The 15,883-nt window shown below is 42.9% G+C and overlaps 1 long non-coding RNA gene across 1 annotated transcript in view; it reads right to left on the bottom strand.

The window, feature by feature from the left end:
- Positions 1-15,883, bottom strand: part of LOC138283320 (uncharacterized) — a 60,805-nt gene that overhangs the window by 12,776 nt on the left and 32,146 nt on the right. The window contains exon 3 of the long non-coding RNA XR_011201186.1: positions 7,659-7,773. This is a non-coding gene — a long non-coding RNA (uncharacterized lncRNA). The remainder of the gene's footprint in view (positions 1-7,658; positions 7,774-15,883) is intronic.

Here is a 15,883-nt window from a genome sequence, read left to right as displayed (position 1 = left end):
AGGAGGTATCGGACGGCTCCAACTGATCCTGGTTTCCTATCTAGGCACCCTACGCCGGAGAGCTTGGTAGTGCAGGCCTCCTGTTCGTCCAAGTCAGCGCCTGGTTCTTTCCCGACGGTGCCTGGGGACAGAGACTCAAAAAAGCTAGAGGCGCAGTCGAAGAAGATTTTTTCGTCCTGCAGTCTGGCGTTAAAGGCCACTAATGCGACCTGTATCCTGGGGAGGTATATTCATGCTCTGATGGATGACATCTCCTCTTCGTTTACAGAGCTTCCCCAGGGTCTTTTGGATCTTGTCTCTGATGCCCAGGCTGCTGCGACCCAAATTATCCAGACGGGACTGGATACCACCGACTCGGTAGCCAGAGCAATGGGCACAACTGTGGTGGAAAGGAGACAGGCCTGGCTCCGTAACTCGGGCTTTTCGCCAGATGTACAGTCCACATTGTTGGATCTCCCGTTTGATGGGGACAAACTGTTTGGGGCTAAGGCTGATTCGGCCTTGGAACGGTTTAAGGAGAGCAGGGCCACGGCTAAGTCGTTGGGACTCCAAGCTCCTTCTTCCACGGCCTCTTCCAGATTCTTCAGGAGGTTTCGTGGATTTGGGCGTGGCTCTTCCTCCTCTTCCTTTCGGGGAAGATATCAGCAACCTGCCTCTTCCCACCCCTATAGATCTTTTAGGGGGAGGGGTAGGGTCCGCACCAGGGGAGCCTCTCAGCAGCACTCTGCCTCTTCCTCATCCTCTGGCGGGGTGCAGCAGGGGAAGCAGCCTTAGGCTTCCACCATTTCCCACTCACTCCTCTCCTGTAGGGGGAAGATTACAGCATTTTCTCACCAAATGGGAGACTGTTACGTCGGACACTTGGGTTCTCAGTGTTGTGGGAAAAGGCTACACCCTTCCCTTTCGGGAGTTTCCGCCCCTCATCCCGCCCCGCCCTTCGTATTGTTCACAAGAACACCTCCTGTTGCTAGAACAGGAGGTAGAAGTCCTCCTTTTAAAGGGCGCGGTGGAGTTGGTCCCGGAGCAGGAAAGGGGTCAAGGAGTTTACTCAAGGTATTTCCTGATTCCCAAGAAGGATGGTCGTTTGAGACCAATTCTGGACCTGAGGATCTTGAATTGGTTCCTCAAGCAGGAAAAGTTCAAGATGCTGACCCTAGCACAGGTGCTTTTGGCGTTGAACATGGAAGACTGGATGGTGTCTGTCGACTTGCAGGATGCTTACTTTCATATCCCGATACTCAAGTCACACAGGAAGTATCTCCGGTTTGTGGTGGGATCGCAACACTACCAGTTTGCGGTCCTTCCGTTTGGTCTTACTTCAGCACCTCGAGTCTTCACGAAGGTGATGTCGGTGGTTGCGGCAGAGCTCAGAAGGAAGGGGATAGCAGTATTCCCTTACTTGGACGATTGGTTGATCAAAGCCAAGTCCCCGGAGCTTGTGTTGCGTCATCTGCAGTCAACAACCCAGTTGTTGTTCGACCTGGGCTTTTCGGTGAACGAGCCCAAATCTCACCTGGAGCCCTCTCAGCGCCTCCTGTTCATAGGGGCAGTACTGGATACAACATTGGGTCGGGCCTTTCCTCCGCCTCAGCGGATTCAAGATATTCAGGATTTGGTTCCAATGTTTCGAAATGGAGCGGTAGTTCCAGTCCTCAAGGTCCTTCGTCTGCTCGGTCTTTTTGCCTCCTGCATTCTGTTGGTCATGCATGCTCGCTGGCACATGAGGGCTCTTCAGTGGTGCCTCCGAAGGCAGTGGTCTCAACACAGAGGGGATCTAGAGGGTACTGTCAAGATCTCCAGAGATGCTGCTGTGGATTTGAAGTGGTGGATTGCAAGCAACAATCTTTCACAAGGAAAGCCGTTCCAGCAGTCGCCACCAGTGGCCACAGTCATAACGGATGCTTCCACTCTAGGGTGGGGAGCTCATCTGGGGGATCTGGAGATCAAAGGTCTTTGGTCTCCAGAGGAACAGATTTTTCACATCAATCTGTTAGAGTTACGGGCTGTACGTCTGGCTCTCAAGGCCTTCCTCCCTTCCCTTCGTGGTCAGTCGGTACAGGTCCTAACGGACAATACTACCACGATGTGGTACATAAACAAGCAGGGAGGAGTGGGGTCGTACCTTCTCTGCAGAGAAGCTCTTCGACTATGGTCCTGGGCAAAGGACCATCGGATTTGCTTGATAGCAAACCATCTGGCCGGAGTCTTGAACGTGCGTGCGGACAGTCTCAGTCGCCACTTCTCGGCAGACCACGAGTGGCGTCTCCATCCAGATCAAGTCCGTTTAATCTTCCACAAGTGGGGGTTTCCTCGGGTAGATCTGTTCGCCACTCGAGAGAACGCGCATTGTCCGTTGTTCTGCAGCCTTCAGTATCCGATGCAGGAAGCGTTGGGGGACGCGTTTCAAATGACCTGGTGCGGCCAGTTGCTTTACGCGTTTCCTCCCATACCCTTGATTCCTCGAGTATTGAGGAAGATTCGCCAAGACCGGGCTCTAGTAATCTTAATAGCTCCGGATTGGCCAAGGAGGGTGTGGTACTCCGACCTTCTCCAACTCTCAACGTGCCCGCCGCTCCGTCTCCCTTTCAGGGCAGACCTCCTCTCACAGTCGCAGGGGCAGGTTCTACACCCCAACCTCCAGAGTCTGCACCTACATGCCTGGAGATTGAACGGGGCAACCTGAGTTCCTTCTCTCTCCCGCCTGAGGTAGTGGATGTTATATTAGCGGCCAGGCGACACTCCACTAAATCTATCTACGCTAATAGGTGGTCTAAATTTGTTGCGTGGTGTGGAGAGAGGCAGATTGATCCTTTACATGCTCATCTATCGGACGTTTTGTCTTTTGCTCTATCTCTGGCGCAGAAAGGCTGTGCAGTGGCTACCATTAAAGGTTATTTATCGGCCTTGTCAGCCTTCATATGTCTTCCAGACCAACCATCTTTATTTAAATCCCCTATTGTTATCAGATTCTTGAAAGGTCTTCTAAATCAATATCCTCCAAAGCCATTCGTTATGCCGCAATGGGATTTGTCCTTAGTCCTGACTTTCCTTATGGGGTCCCCTTTTGAACCTATGCATTCTTGCCCCTTGAGGTATTTGGTTTTAAAAACAGTCTTCCTGATAGCTATAACATCAGCAAGGAGAGTGAGTGAGTTGCAGGCCTTATCAGTAAAACCCCCTTATACAACTTTTTATGGGGATAAGGTGGTGTTGAGGACCAAGGCTGCTTTCCTCCCGAAGGTTGTTTCACCCTTCCATTTGGCTCAGGCAATTACTTTGTCCACGTTCTATCCTCCGCCTCATCCTTCCAAAGAGGAAGAAAGACTGCACCGTCTGGACCCAAAGAGAGCGTTGAGCTTCTTTATCGATAGAACAAAGGATTTCAGGCTGGAGGATCAGCTGTTTATTGGATACGTGGGCAAGAGGAGAGGAAAGGCAGTCCACAAGAGAACACTATCCAGGTGGGTTGTTCTTTGCATTAAAATATGTTACTCTTTGGCAAAGAAGGATCCTCCTGAGGGCATTAGAGCTCATTCCACCAGAGCTAAGTCGGCCACTTCGGCCTTAGCCAGAGGTGTTCCTGTGGTCGACATCTGCAAGGCCGCAACTTGGTCGTCCCTTCACACTTTTGCAAAACATTACTGTTTAGATTCTGAGGTTAGAAGGGACGGCCATTTTGCACGGTCAGTGCTGCAGGATTTCTTGGTTTGACCATTTAGGCACCCACCGCCGGGCGTGGTACTGCTTTGGGACTCTATTCATGAGGTGAGGAATCCACAGGTAGTTGTATCCATCAGAAGAACGAGTTACTTACCTTCGGTAACGACTTTTCTGGTGGATACATTAGCTACCTGTGGATTCCTCACGGTCCCACCCGCCTCCCCGTTGCCTTTATGGTCTTGCCAAGTAATCCTTGAGTGTGCTCCTCTTGGTCTTTGAGGGTGCAATAGATGTATATATATAATATATTTATATATTTGTAGGTATATGTCTATATATCTTTATGTATATACTTGGTGTGTGTATATATTTTAAAAGAGAGAGTTTTATATATATATATATATATATATATGTACATAAAAAGAATTACAGTTATTCATACAATGTGGTGTATTTTTACATTATAATGGATGTTGCTTTGTTCTTTCATTGCATTGCCTGGTTGTTCTCATGCACGTAAAAAATGATTGGTACTGACGTCCGCACGTCGTCGAGGACCTCTTATTGCCTGTATGACGTCAGACGGCGTCGCGTGCGAGACAGTGACGTCCTCGTCGACGTGCAGAGACTAGTAAGAAGATTTCCGTAGAATGCTGGCGCCATGGGAGTATTCATGAGGTGAGGAATCCACAGGTAGCTAATGTATCCACCAGAAAAGTCGTTACCGAAGGTAAGTAACTCGTTCATTTTGGATACAGAGAGAGCATAAGCACTGGAGTTCTGGTTAGCAGAACTCCAGTGACACAGTAAAGCATACTGACAACACAGATAGGCTAGAAACTATGAGCCGTGGGGTCATGGCTAGCAGGATCTCAGTGAGACAGTAAAAACACACTGAAAAACTGACAGAAATTGGAGGTAACATGCCCAGAAATATGGTACTTTCCTACAAACCCCCCCCCCCCCCAAACGAGGCACAATAAGGCCATCCTTGCCAAGATGAGTCTTTATTGTCTAATTGGAAATATCTTGAGAGTCCATCTTCATTGGAGTGGTTACTCCCAGGTCTATGTGCCACTGTAAAGTCCATCACCTGTAGGGAAATGGATCATCTCAACAATTTAGGGTTTTCTCCTTTCATCTGTTTTAACCGTAAGAGAGGTTTGAGTTCTGTCTAAGCTATGAAGTGAGTAACAAATAAGTATGGTCTCAATTTCTTCAGGGTCCAGACCACAGCAAAGGCCTCCCGCTCTATGGCAGACCAATGCTTTTCTCGAGGGGTCAACCTCCTACTGATAAAAGCAACAGGTTGATCCTGGCCCTCTGAGTTTAGTTGTGAAAGCACTGCCCCAACCCCCAGTTCAGATACATCTGTGTGGACAATGTTTTTTTTTTTTAGTTATTTGGGCTTTTTAGGACAGGTGCAGTACACATAGCCTGCTTAAGCTCCTCAAAAGCTTTTGACAGCTGGCTGTCCACCCACCTTTTTAGGCACCTTTTAAGAGGGGCAACAAAGGAGCCATAGTTCTTAATGAACCTCCTGTAATACCCAGTGAGACCAGGCTCTGATCTGGGTTTGAGTTGTAAGGGGAGCCCAGTCTACAATAGTCTGTATCTTCCCCTGTAGTGGTTCAATCTGTTCTCCGCCTACCAGGTGGCCCAGATAAACCACTTTCCCCTGCCCTATCTGACATTTTGAAGCCTTGATAGTGAGGCATGCCTTTTGCAGGGCCTCCAAAACCTTCCACAGGTGGACCAGGAAGTAATCCCAGGTGGAGCTAAATACAGCAGTATCATCTAGATATGATGCACTGAATGCTTCCAGACCTTGGAGGACTGTGTTCAACAGCCTCTGGAAAGTGGCAGGTGCCAAAGGGCATAACTGAATTGATAATGCCCTCCAATGGTTGAAAATGTTGTTTTTAGTTTAGCATCCTCTGAAAATTTGATCTGCCAATATCATGCAGCCAAATCAAAGGTGCTTAGATACTTGGCAGATGCCAGTGTATCTATGAGCATATCTGCCCTGGGTATAGGGTGCTCTAAAAGACAAAGGGGTCTACCTAAATGACCCTACTATACCTGGGTGGGATATACACAAAATGTAAAAACAAATGGTCAAATAGTAGGAAAAAATCAAACGTTGATTCCCATCCAATGAAACTATAAATCAATTATTGGGATTGCACTGTAACTACATGATTAATTATTAAATTCTGCTTTTCCAACATCAAGGATAGTCAAAAAATGGTTCACAGAAGCAATTATACAAAAAGACAAAGAAGCCCATTTTATGCAAAGTGCAACTATAAATATATGTTAGAAGCAGCCATTTTCAACTCCTCATGTGAAATCAAGTCTCATCTATACCTTAACCGATGTGTTCAAACGTCGCATGTTGACCCGACACTCCTGTCTTGAATAGAGGTACATAAATCAAGTTATTGCTTCCTGACAAAATAATCATTATTAAACCAATTGCAAGTCCATAAGACTTGTAAGTACTCACTTATCCGACGCTACTTTTTGCGTTCTCGCAACCTGTGCAACTCTCCTCCGGGCGCCTCTCGGGCTGCCGCTTAACAAGGTCCGGATGTGTAATGCCAATAGCTGGAATTGCGGCGGCCATTTTGAAAAGGGGGCTAAAGTCTAAACATCTCAAATGTGGCGGCCATCTTTAAACACGCTTGATCCTTATCTGTAAACACTGGCCGGCTTGTCAGTACTCCCTTTAACTGACACTTATCACTACTTATACCGCTTTCAAAAGCGGGCTTGTCAAGCTGCCACTTGTCGCTGCTGAACGCATTATATCTAATAACTAAGTTACGGCGGCAAATTTATAAAAAAAGGGGATCAAACCTTAGTATCTCAAACGTGGCGGCCATCTTAATACTCATATGGCCTTATCTTGAGCAAAGGCCTGCCTCATAAGAGGTATCTATAACCACCCACTACATCATATTCTAAGAGCATATATGTTCCTCAGACTCCAAAAGAATTGCACCTTTTTCCTGCAGGAGAAAAACATTCTTGCTTGTCTAACAAATGTTTTCTAGGAAAGCTTAGGTGTTGTCTTACTCAGTCTTATTATGCTTATTGTGGCTGCCATCTTAAACAACCTCACATTTTACCTTCTGAGAATGAAATCATATAAGTGTATGGCTTAAAACTAGATATTGACCCAAAATAATTTTTGATGTTCCTGTAATAGTTTGCACAACGTGTCTATTAAACAACCTTATTCTTAAGAACACCTGAAAGAACATGTATATATCACATATAACAGTGTGATCTACTTGACATTGCATTATTAAGTCACTATTTTACCAATAAAACAATTTCTACCAAGGTTTGAAGTCTTCTTAAATCAGAGTCTACATTTCATCCAGATCATTCAGACCTTGTCTTGCTGTTCCATACTTCTCCATTACTCTTGCCTCAATTGTGATCAGGTTTGTACAAATCGTTCGGCCATAATTCTTTTAATGTACCACCTGTAGTACTGTCCACCATATTTCTTCTGGTTTATGATTCAATCCGAAATAATGTTCAACCAATGGTGCATTTCTAATTGTGCATCTGATTCTAGATCTTGGTTGCAAGATTCTAGTTTTTACTGGCTATGATGTTTGTCCAATATATACCAAATCGCATGGACATTTAATACAGTAGACCACGTTATTATTATTACAATTAGAAAAACGTATTTGATGGTGTACAAAACCATTCACCCATAGCTCTTAAGTATCAATCGTAAATTGACATGGTATACAGTTTTTGCATTTATAGTGTCCCTGTAAAGGAGAAAGTTGGAGCATCGTTCTTACATCTTTCTTCTTTTCTACAGGGTACAATGCTTTTACCAAATATTCATTTAAATTCTGTGCTTTTTTGATAGAAAATAAAGGTTTCTGAATTCCTAATCGACGCACAGGTATTATTAGAACATCTGAAGAACAATACAATACCATTAGGATTGCAAGTGAAGAACATACCAGTCATATTTATTTTTGATGAAAACCTATTCATCCCAATTCAGTGGAGTAGGTACCAAATGTTCTAGAGACTGGTTAGCGTTATCGGTGGAAACGGCATTAAGGATCAGTGAAGCTGAGTTGAAGGAAATTGAAGAGTTAGAACAGGAAATTGCTAACGATAATACTATACAACATGTAAAACAACTCTTAGATAATGTGAACAAAACAATCATAGAATTTAAAAATCATACAGTGAATTAAAAAATTACTAAAGTGGCGAAAGACATCAGACATTTCAATATAACAAGTACTTACCCATACTTGAAAGAAGATTTTTATAAGAATAACAATCCGAGCACTTTGAATCTCCAATACCAGACAAGATCTCGGAGGAGATTCATTACATTTTCAGATACTTCTTCAGATTCTGAGCAAGAAAATCAAGGACAATCCCTCCCTAATCCACAATACATTGAGGGGGCAACCTTTTTTCGGCAGAGGCAGCCGCCGGGGAAGGGGAGGAGGTACTCAGAGAGGTCAAGATCAAGAACATGGGATCTTTCGGATGCGGAGGCGGACATACAGGCATTAAACACCAGTAAAGATCCTATTCCGATATATAATCTGTCCACATATTCCCCGACCATTTAAAAAATTCAAATTATGAGTAAAGGACTGTTTTTTGTACCGCTTAGAAATCAGGACCCGGTGGAGAGTAAGATAGAAGTTCTGAGATTCTTAAGTAAACTTAGATTAAAAGTTTTTTTCACAGACTCTCACACAGAGACAGAAGAGAATTTTAGCGGCCTGAGACCCAGATCTTCCTTCTGTCCAGAAAAGAATGATATGCCTAGGGAAATAACAGTCTTTGAAGACGTAGTTTTGAAAGACATAGATAACCTTCACACCAAAAAGATTTACTTTAGACAAAATTGCACAAAGACAGAGAAGGAGGCTATTCGAAGTCTGGCCAACAACCAGGACATTATTATAAAACCAGCGGATAAAGGTGGTGGAATAGTTGTCCAGAAAAAATAACAGTATGACCAGGAAGTGATGAGGTAGTTAAATAATGCAGAACACTATCGGGCCATCAACAAAGATCTCTCTTGAGATGTGCAGCATAGAATTGAGTTTATTACTAGGAAAGCTCTGGATAATAGATGGTTATGTAGAAAATAATTTGATTTTTTTTAATCAAAGTGATGGTTGAATATCCAGTTTTTATATTTTACCGAAAATTCATAAACATTTGGAGAATCCCCCATGGAGACCCATCGTATCAGCATGTGGCTCTTTCTTAGAGCCCTTGGCTCAATATGTGGATACCTTTTTAAAACCTTTTGTAGCCCAAACTCGGGCTTATGTCGGAGATTTGAAGGACATCATTAATAAAACTGAAGATCGACCATTTAATGAAGATAATCAGATCTTGGTGGCTTTTGGTGTTAAAGCTCTCTATACAAACATTCCCCAAGATGAGGCCATTGAGGTGATCAGGCAGGTATTAGAAACACAACCGCCTCCAATCAATATTCCTACTGAATTTCTCACTGACCTAGCTATTCTGTGTTTAAAAAATATTTTTTTTAGGTACAAAGAGATCATGTACTTACAAACTAAAGGAGTAGCTATGGGTTGCAGCTTTGCTCCAGAGATAGCAAATTTGGTAATGGATTGTCTCGAGAAGAAGTGGGTGTATGATAACTTGAACCCTTTTATAAAGAACACCAGGAAATGGTTCAGATATATAGATGACCAATTAATGATCTGGGAAGGAGAGAAGGAAGCTCTGTCAACCTTTCATGAATGGCTTAATCAATGTACAGTAGATTTTAAGTTAACAATGAACAATGACGTCAAGAAAATTAATTTTTTAAATGTATGGATTTTTTTAAAAGAAGGCCATTTAGAAGTTAGTTTATATAAAAAAAACGACCAATCGCAATACTTTGTTAAATTTTTACAGCAGTCACCCAAGAACACTTAAAGAAAATCTACCCTATGGTCAATTTTTACGGATCAGAAGGAATTGTAGCAACAGAGATGATTATTTCGACAATGCGAGTGAGCTGATCAACAAATTAGTTAATAGAGGATGTCCAAAAAATTAGTAAAGGTAGCTTCCAAAAGAACATTGTTCACCCCTAAAGAATCTCTATTGACTCCTAAACAAAGAAAACAAGACAATCCTTTGACAGGCGTAATTACTTATAGTCCCAAAGCCAAGAAAATAAAATCAATTATTGAAAGAAATTGGAGAACATTGAGTCAATTAGGAATTGGGAAACCTTTAGTTTCTTTAAAAAAGAGCACCTAATGGTATCGTATTGTTCTTCAGATGTTCTAGTAATACCTGTGAGTCGATTAGGAATTCAGAAACCTTTATTTTCTTTAAAAAAAGCACAGAATTTAAAGGAATATTGGGTAAAAGCATTGTACCCTGTAGAAAAGAAGAAAGATGTAAGAACAATGCTCCAACTTTCTCCTTTACAGGGCCACTATAAATGCAAAAACTGTATACCATGTCAATTTATGATTGATACTTAAGAGCTATGGGTGAATGGTTTTGTGCACCATCAAATAAGTTTTTCTAATTGTAATACTAAGAATGTGGTCGACTGTATTAAATGTCCATGTGATTTGGTATATATTGGACAAACATCACAGCTAGTAAAAACTAGAATCTTGCAACATAGATCTAGAATCAAATGCCTAATTAGAAATGCACTGTTGGTTGAACATTATTTCGAATTGAATTATAAACCAGACGAAATCTGGTGGACAGTACTACAGGTGGTACATTAAAAAAATGATGGACATTCGATTTCTACAAACCTGATCAGAATGGAGGCAAGACTAATGGAGAAGTATGGAACAGCAAGACAAGGCCTAAATGATCTGGACGAAATGTGGGCTCTGATTTAAGAAGACTTCAACCTTGGTAGAACTTTTATATTGGTAAAATAGTGACTAAATGATGCAATGTCAAGTAGATCACACAGTTATATGTGTATATATATATATATATATATATATATATATATATATATATATATATATATATATATATATACGTTCTTTCGGGTGTTCTTAAGAATAAGGTTGTTTAATAGACACGTTGTGCAAACTATTACAGGAACATCGGGAAATCATTTTGGGTCAATATCTGGTGTTAAGCCATACACTTATATGATTTCATTCTCAGAAGGGAAAATGTGAGATTGTTTAAGATGGCAGCCAAAATAAGCATAATAAGACCGACTGAGACAACACCTAACCGTTCCTAGAAAACATTTGTTAGACAAGCAAGAATGTGTTTCTCCCGTAGGAAAAAGATGCACTTCTTTTAGAGTCTGAGGAATATGTATGCTCTTAGAATATGATGTAGTGGGTGGTTATAGATAGCTCTTGTGACAGAGGCCATTGCTCAAGATAAGGCCATATGAGTATTAAGATGGCCTCCATGTTTGAGATACTAAGGTTTGATCCCCTTTTTTAGGGTCGAGCCTGCGTTGCATGCGCTCGCGCATGCGTTTAGCAGGGAGACTCTTTTGTATTTAGAAAAGGGCTCGGAGCCCTGTCAACTTCACGTCAGTGTTTTTTATTGGTTCGTGGGCTTGGCTAATAAAATCTGCTAGCTTTCATTAGTCGAAGGCACGCATATGTCATGCTTTTTCCAGTGGCTAGCCCTCCTCCAGCGCAGCGACCAAGTACAGAAAACATGCGAGGCTCGCTGTTTTCCATCGGGCTCCTGGACTTTTTTTTCTCTAATTTACGAGCCCGATCTCGCTTGGCAGAAGTCGAGCACTTTACATACTTGATTTCACTTTTTCGGGTTATGTATGTAAATGCACTTTTGCCTGATAGGTGAAAAGTCGGGTTAGGAGTTTAACGCGATCAGCTCTAACATGAGCAAACGCGAGATCCGATGCGTTTTTCTTCTATGTCTTTCCTTCCCGCTCATGCGAATGTCGTATGGCAATTAAATAGTAAAGGTGAGCGGAAGAGGTCGGATCCGTGCAGCACAATTGTTATTGTAACATACAAATGCTCCTGCAGCTCATTAAAATAACCTTTTAGTGGAAACGCGTTGTGAATGAAAGGTGGATGGGGTTTGTTTACCATGCTGTAGGTCTGGTTATCATCTGTAGACAAGCAGTGTAAGTGGGGTCTCACCCGTGTGGATATGCTGCTGTGCCTTACAGTGGGAGTCCCTGGGAGAATCACATTTCTGTTGTGCTGCCTTGTTTGCGATGCCTGCAGTCTGCCTTGAGTTGATTTTCTAATGAAACAGCTGATTACATCATCTTCCTGTTCACTGCGCAATGTGTGCTCTGATGCACGCACCGAGCCCAATCTATCTTCCAGAAACAGTGAAGTAACCAGAGACAGTGTGAACAGGAGCAGTGGTGCACAGCGCTGTATGTGTCACCATATGTGCCCTGGTGCACGCACGAGCCTGCCCCGTTTATAGAAAGTATAATGCAGAGACAGTATGAACAGAAGCAGTGGTGCACAGCACTGTATGTGCCGCCATGTGTGCCCTTGTGCACGCACCCAGCCTGCCCCGTGTATAGACAGTACAATAATGCAGAGACACTGTGAACAGAAGCAGTGGTGCGCAGCACTGTATGTGCCGCCATGTGTGCCCTTGTGCATGCACCGAGCCCGTCCCTTCGTCCACAAACAGTAATCCGGTGCCTTGTTCAGCTCTCACACAGGTTGTCTGTAGATCGGGGGGGGGCCTTGCCTCGGTGGCGCTTCTGACAGCGGAGTTTATGGCTGATGCTGGTGCACCCCCAGTGAGAGGAGGGAGTGTGCAAAGAAGGTTTCTTTACCCAGTCTGACGCCGTGGGCACCGTTTACAACCAATCAACAATGCCACAGCTAAACAGCATGCCAACAAGTGTATCCTGTACATAGAACACGTGGCTTGTGTATGTAAAGGTAGTATGGTGTAATTGACTTGAATATTCACAGACATATGGATGTATACAATAGCTCGTAAAATCTTCATGTTTAGAAAAACATTATACAACATGCTTTATTTGACATGTTACACACCTCTGATCGGAATTTAGATATTTTGGGAGGTTTATAACAAAGCAGTTAATGAAATAAAATGTGGCCATGTCTCACGTTCTCTAGCAAGATTTGACACTTTTAGTCCGAGGTGTTAAATGCACGTGTTGTGCAGTGGGTTGGAGAGGGCAGCTCGCATGGCAGTCTGGTCATAGGAATTTCAAGCATCAGAAATTCATCTACAGTAATGCACTCATTAAATATTATCCCATTGTGGCCCAGCTTTCATTTTTTGATGCTATTATACGTTTAAGGCCATGCAAATAACACGCAAATTAAAGCTAACCTGCAGAATTTAATGGCACCCATTAACTACTTCTCAAGTCTAGTTTTCCAAATCGAATGCACGCAGTGGTATGCACGTATTAGCATTTCATTTAGTGTACACGGAACGAAAAGTCTTTCCATAGTTACCGACGGTAAAGCCACTGCACACTGCATGTGTGTGTGCTTGCTTCATTATCAGTGCCTAGAAGTGAGCGAGGGAGGCGCAAACTGCTTTGTTAATGTCAATAGATCAGGATGGGGTGTAGATGCGAGGATGTGGCTCAATGGCCTGAGCTGCCGACCTTGGAGCTGCTGTCTATTTTGAGGGGGATCCTCTCTTGTGTCTTTTTTTTAGGGGGGATTGTGTTAGCAAGCCAGCAACTCTGATGGTGGGGTGGTGAAAGTAGTATTCTATTGGAATTAGCATGGCAGGTTTAAATTAAGATGCTAAATGGCAACATCATTTTTGGCTGCAGTTACAGGAAGAAGAAAAATGGAAGCGCTTTAGCTATATGGAGGGCCACTGGAATTATATGTAGGGAAAGACCAAATTATGAGGCAGGTATGATCAATTTATGTGGCAAAAAAAGTCCAGCTATGAATTTACAACGCCAATAGTTCTAACTTACGCCAATGCGAGACCCATTGCATTGCAAATGCTTGTTATATATCTGCCGCCGTAACTCAGTTATTAGATATAATGCGTTCAGCAGCGACAAGTGGCAGCTTGACAAGCACGCTTTTGAAATCAGTATAAGTAGCAATAAGCGTCAGTTAAAGGCAGTACTGACAAGCCGGCCAGAGTTTAAAGATAAGGATCAGGCGTGTTTAAAGATGGCCACCACATTTGAGATGTTTAGATTTTAGCACCCTTTTCAAAATGGCCACCGCAAATCCAGCCATCGGCATTACGCGTCCGGAACTTGTGAAGCGGCAGCTCGAGAACCGCCCGGAGGAGAGTTGCACAGGTTACGAGAACGAAAAAGTAGTGTTGGGTAAGGGAGTCCTTACAAGACTTATTGACTTGCAATTGGTTCAATAATGATTATTTTGTCAGGAAACAATAACTTGATTTAAGTAAATCTATTCAAGACAGGAGAGTCGGGACAACATGCAACGTTTGAGCACATCGGTTAAGGTATACATAAGACTTGATTTCACATGAGGAGGTGAAAATGGCTGCTTCTAACATATATTTATAGTTGCACTTTGCATAAAATGTGCTTCTTGATTGGAGTTTTGACATGATGTACTGCATGATTAACCATTAAGTCATCAAACTGGTGGGGTGTAGTAGACACCATGGAATGGGAAGAAATATTTTATTTGCAATTATTAGTTTATTTCCTCACGGTGAAGGGTTTTAAGGTTCAGATAAGATTTGAGGGAGTAATGTGTATTGTTTGTATTTATCAGGCACTTACCTCTCCGCTAGTCCTGAAGAGGCCCATATGATACGGGGCCCAAATGCGTCAATCTTATAATTAGAGAGGTTGCAAGGAAAATTGATTTGACCTTTAAGTATCTTGGATAACATCTCTTTTTAAACAATGATGGAAAACAAAAAAAGACTAGAGATGTGATTAATTAGGCAACCATCTCTGATATGTGGATTATTGTTATTATTAATTAACACAGCCACATTGATTTAAATTATGGAGTGCTGTGAAGGACCTTGTATATATGTATTGATGGTTATTTGTCTTTTTGTATGATTGTTTCTGTGAACCACTTTTTGACTTTACTTGATGTTGGAAAAGTAGAATTAAATAATTAATCGTGTAATTAAAGTGCAATCCCAATTACTGATTTATAGTTTCATTGGATGTGAATTGTTTTATTTTTTCCTCCTATTTGACCATTTGTGTTTACATAGTGGGTATAGGGTGAGCATCTCTTTTTGTAACTGTATTGGGCCCTTTGTAATCTACACAGAACCTCATTTCTCTCTTTCCAGCTTTACTATGAGGTTTTGGAACAAGCACTCCTTGGGTGGCCCATGGGCTGTCTGAGTGTTCAATAACACCTAGGTCCAACATTTTCTGAACCTCAGATTTAATACAGTCATTGACATGGTCAGGTGGCCTATAAATATTACTTTTGACAGGCAAACTGTCTCCAGTATCAATGGTATGTTCACACCACGCAGTTGTTCAAGGTGTGAGTGAGAAGAGTTCAGAAAATTGGCCTAGTAAACTCTTACAGTCCTCCCTCTGCTCTGCTGTGAGGCAGTCTGCAAGTACAACTCCTTCCACTAAGACATCAGCTTCAGTGTTGTAGAAGAAGGTCAGGGAGAGGGTCACTCTCTTCTTCCTGCCCCTCATCTGTGGCCATGAGTAGGGTCAAATCAGCCCTATCATAGTAGAGTTTAAGGAGGTTGACATGAAGTACCCGGCGGGGACTTGTTGCAGTGCCAAGGTCTACCAAATAGGTGACCTCACCCTTCTTTTCTACAATAAGATGTGGTCCACTCCATTTGTCTTGGAGTGCCCTTGGTGCCACAGGCTCCAAAATGCACACCTTCTTTCCTGGGTGGTTCTCAGTCGGGACAGCCTTCTGGTCATGCCCTTGCTTTTGAAGCTTTTGGCTGGCGTGGAGGTTTTTAGTGGCTTTTTCATGTACTCAGCCATTCTTGATCTTAGGCCAAGCACATAATCCACAAAGTCTTGTTTAGGGGGCTTCAAGGGTTGCTCCCACCCCTCTTTGACAAGAACACGGGAACCCCCTAACAGGGTGACCAAATAGGAGTTCAAAGGGGCTGCAGCCCACTTCTTTGGGGTACCTCCCTGTAGGTAAAAAGGAAGAATGGCAGGAGGACATCCCATCTCCTTCTGAGTTATTCAGAGAGTCCCATTGTAGGAGGCTGGCCTGGCTTATAGTGGGTATCTGAT

The sequence above is a fragment of the Pleurodeles waltl genome, chromosome 3_1, assembly GCF_031143425.1.
Source record: "Pleurodeles waltl isolate 20211129_DDA chromosome 3_1, aPleWal1.hap1.20221129, whole genome shotgun sequence".
NCBI lineage: Eukaryota > Metazoa > Chordata > Amphibia > Caudata > Salamandridae > Pleurodeles > Pleurodeles waltl.
This window is presented reverse-complemented; position numbering and strand designations above follow the sequence as displayed.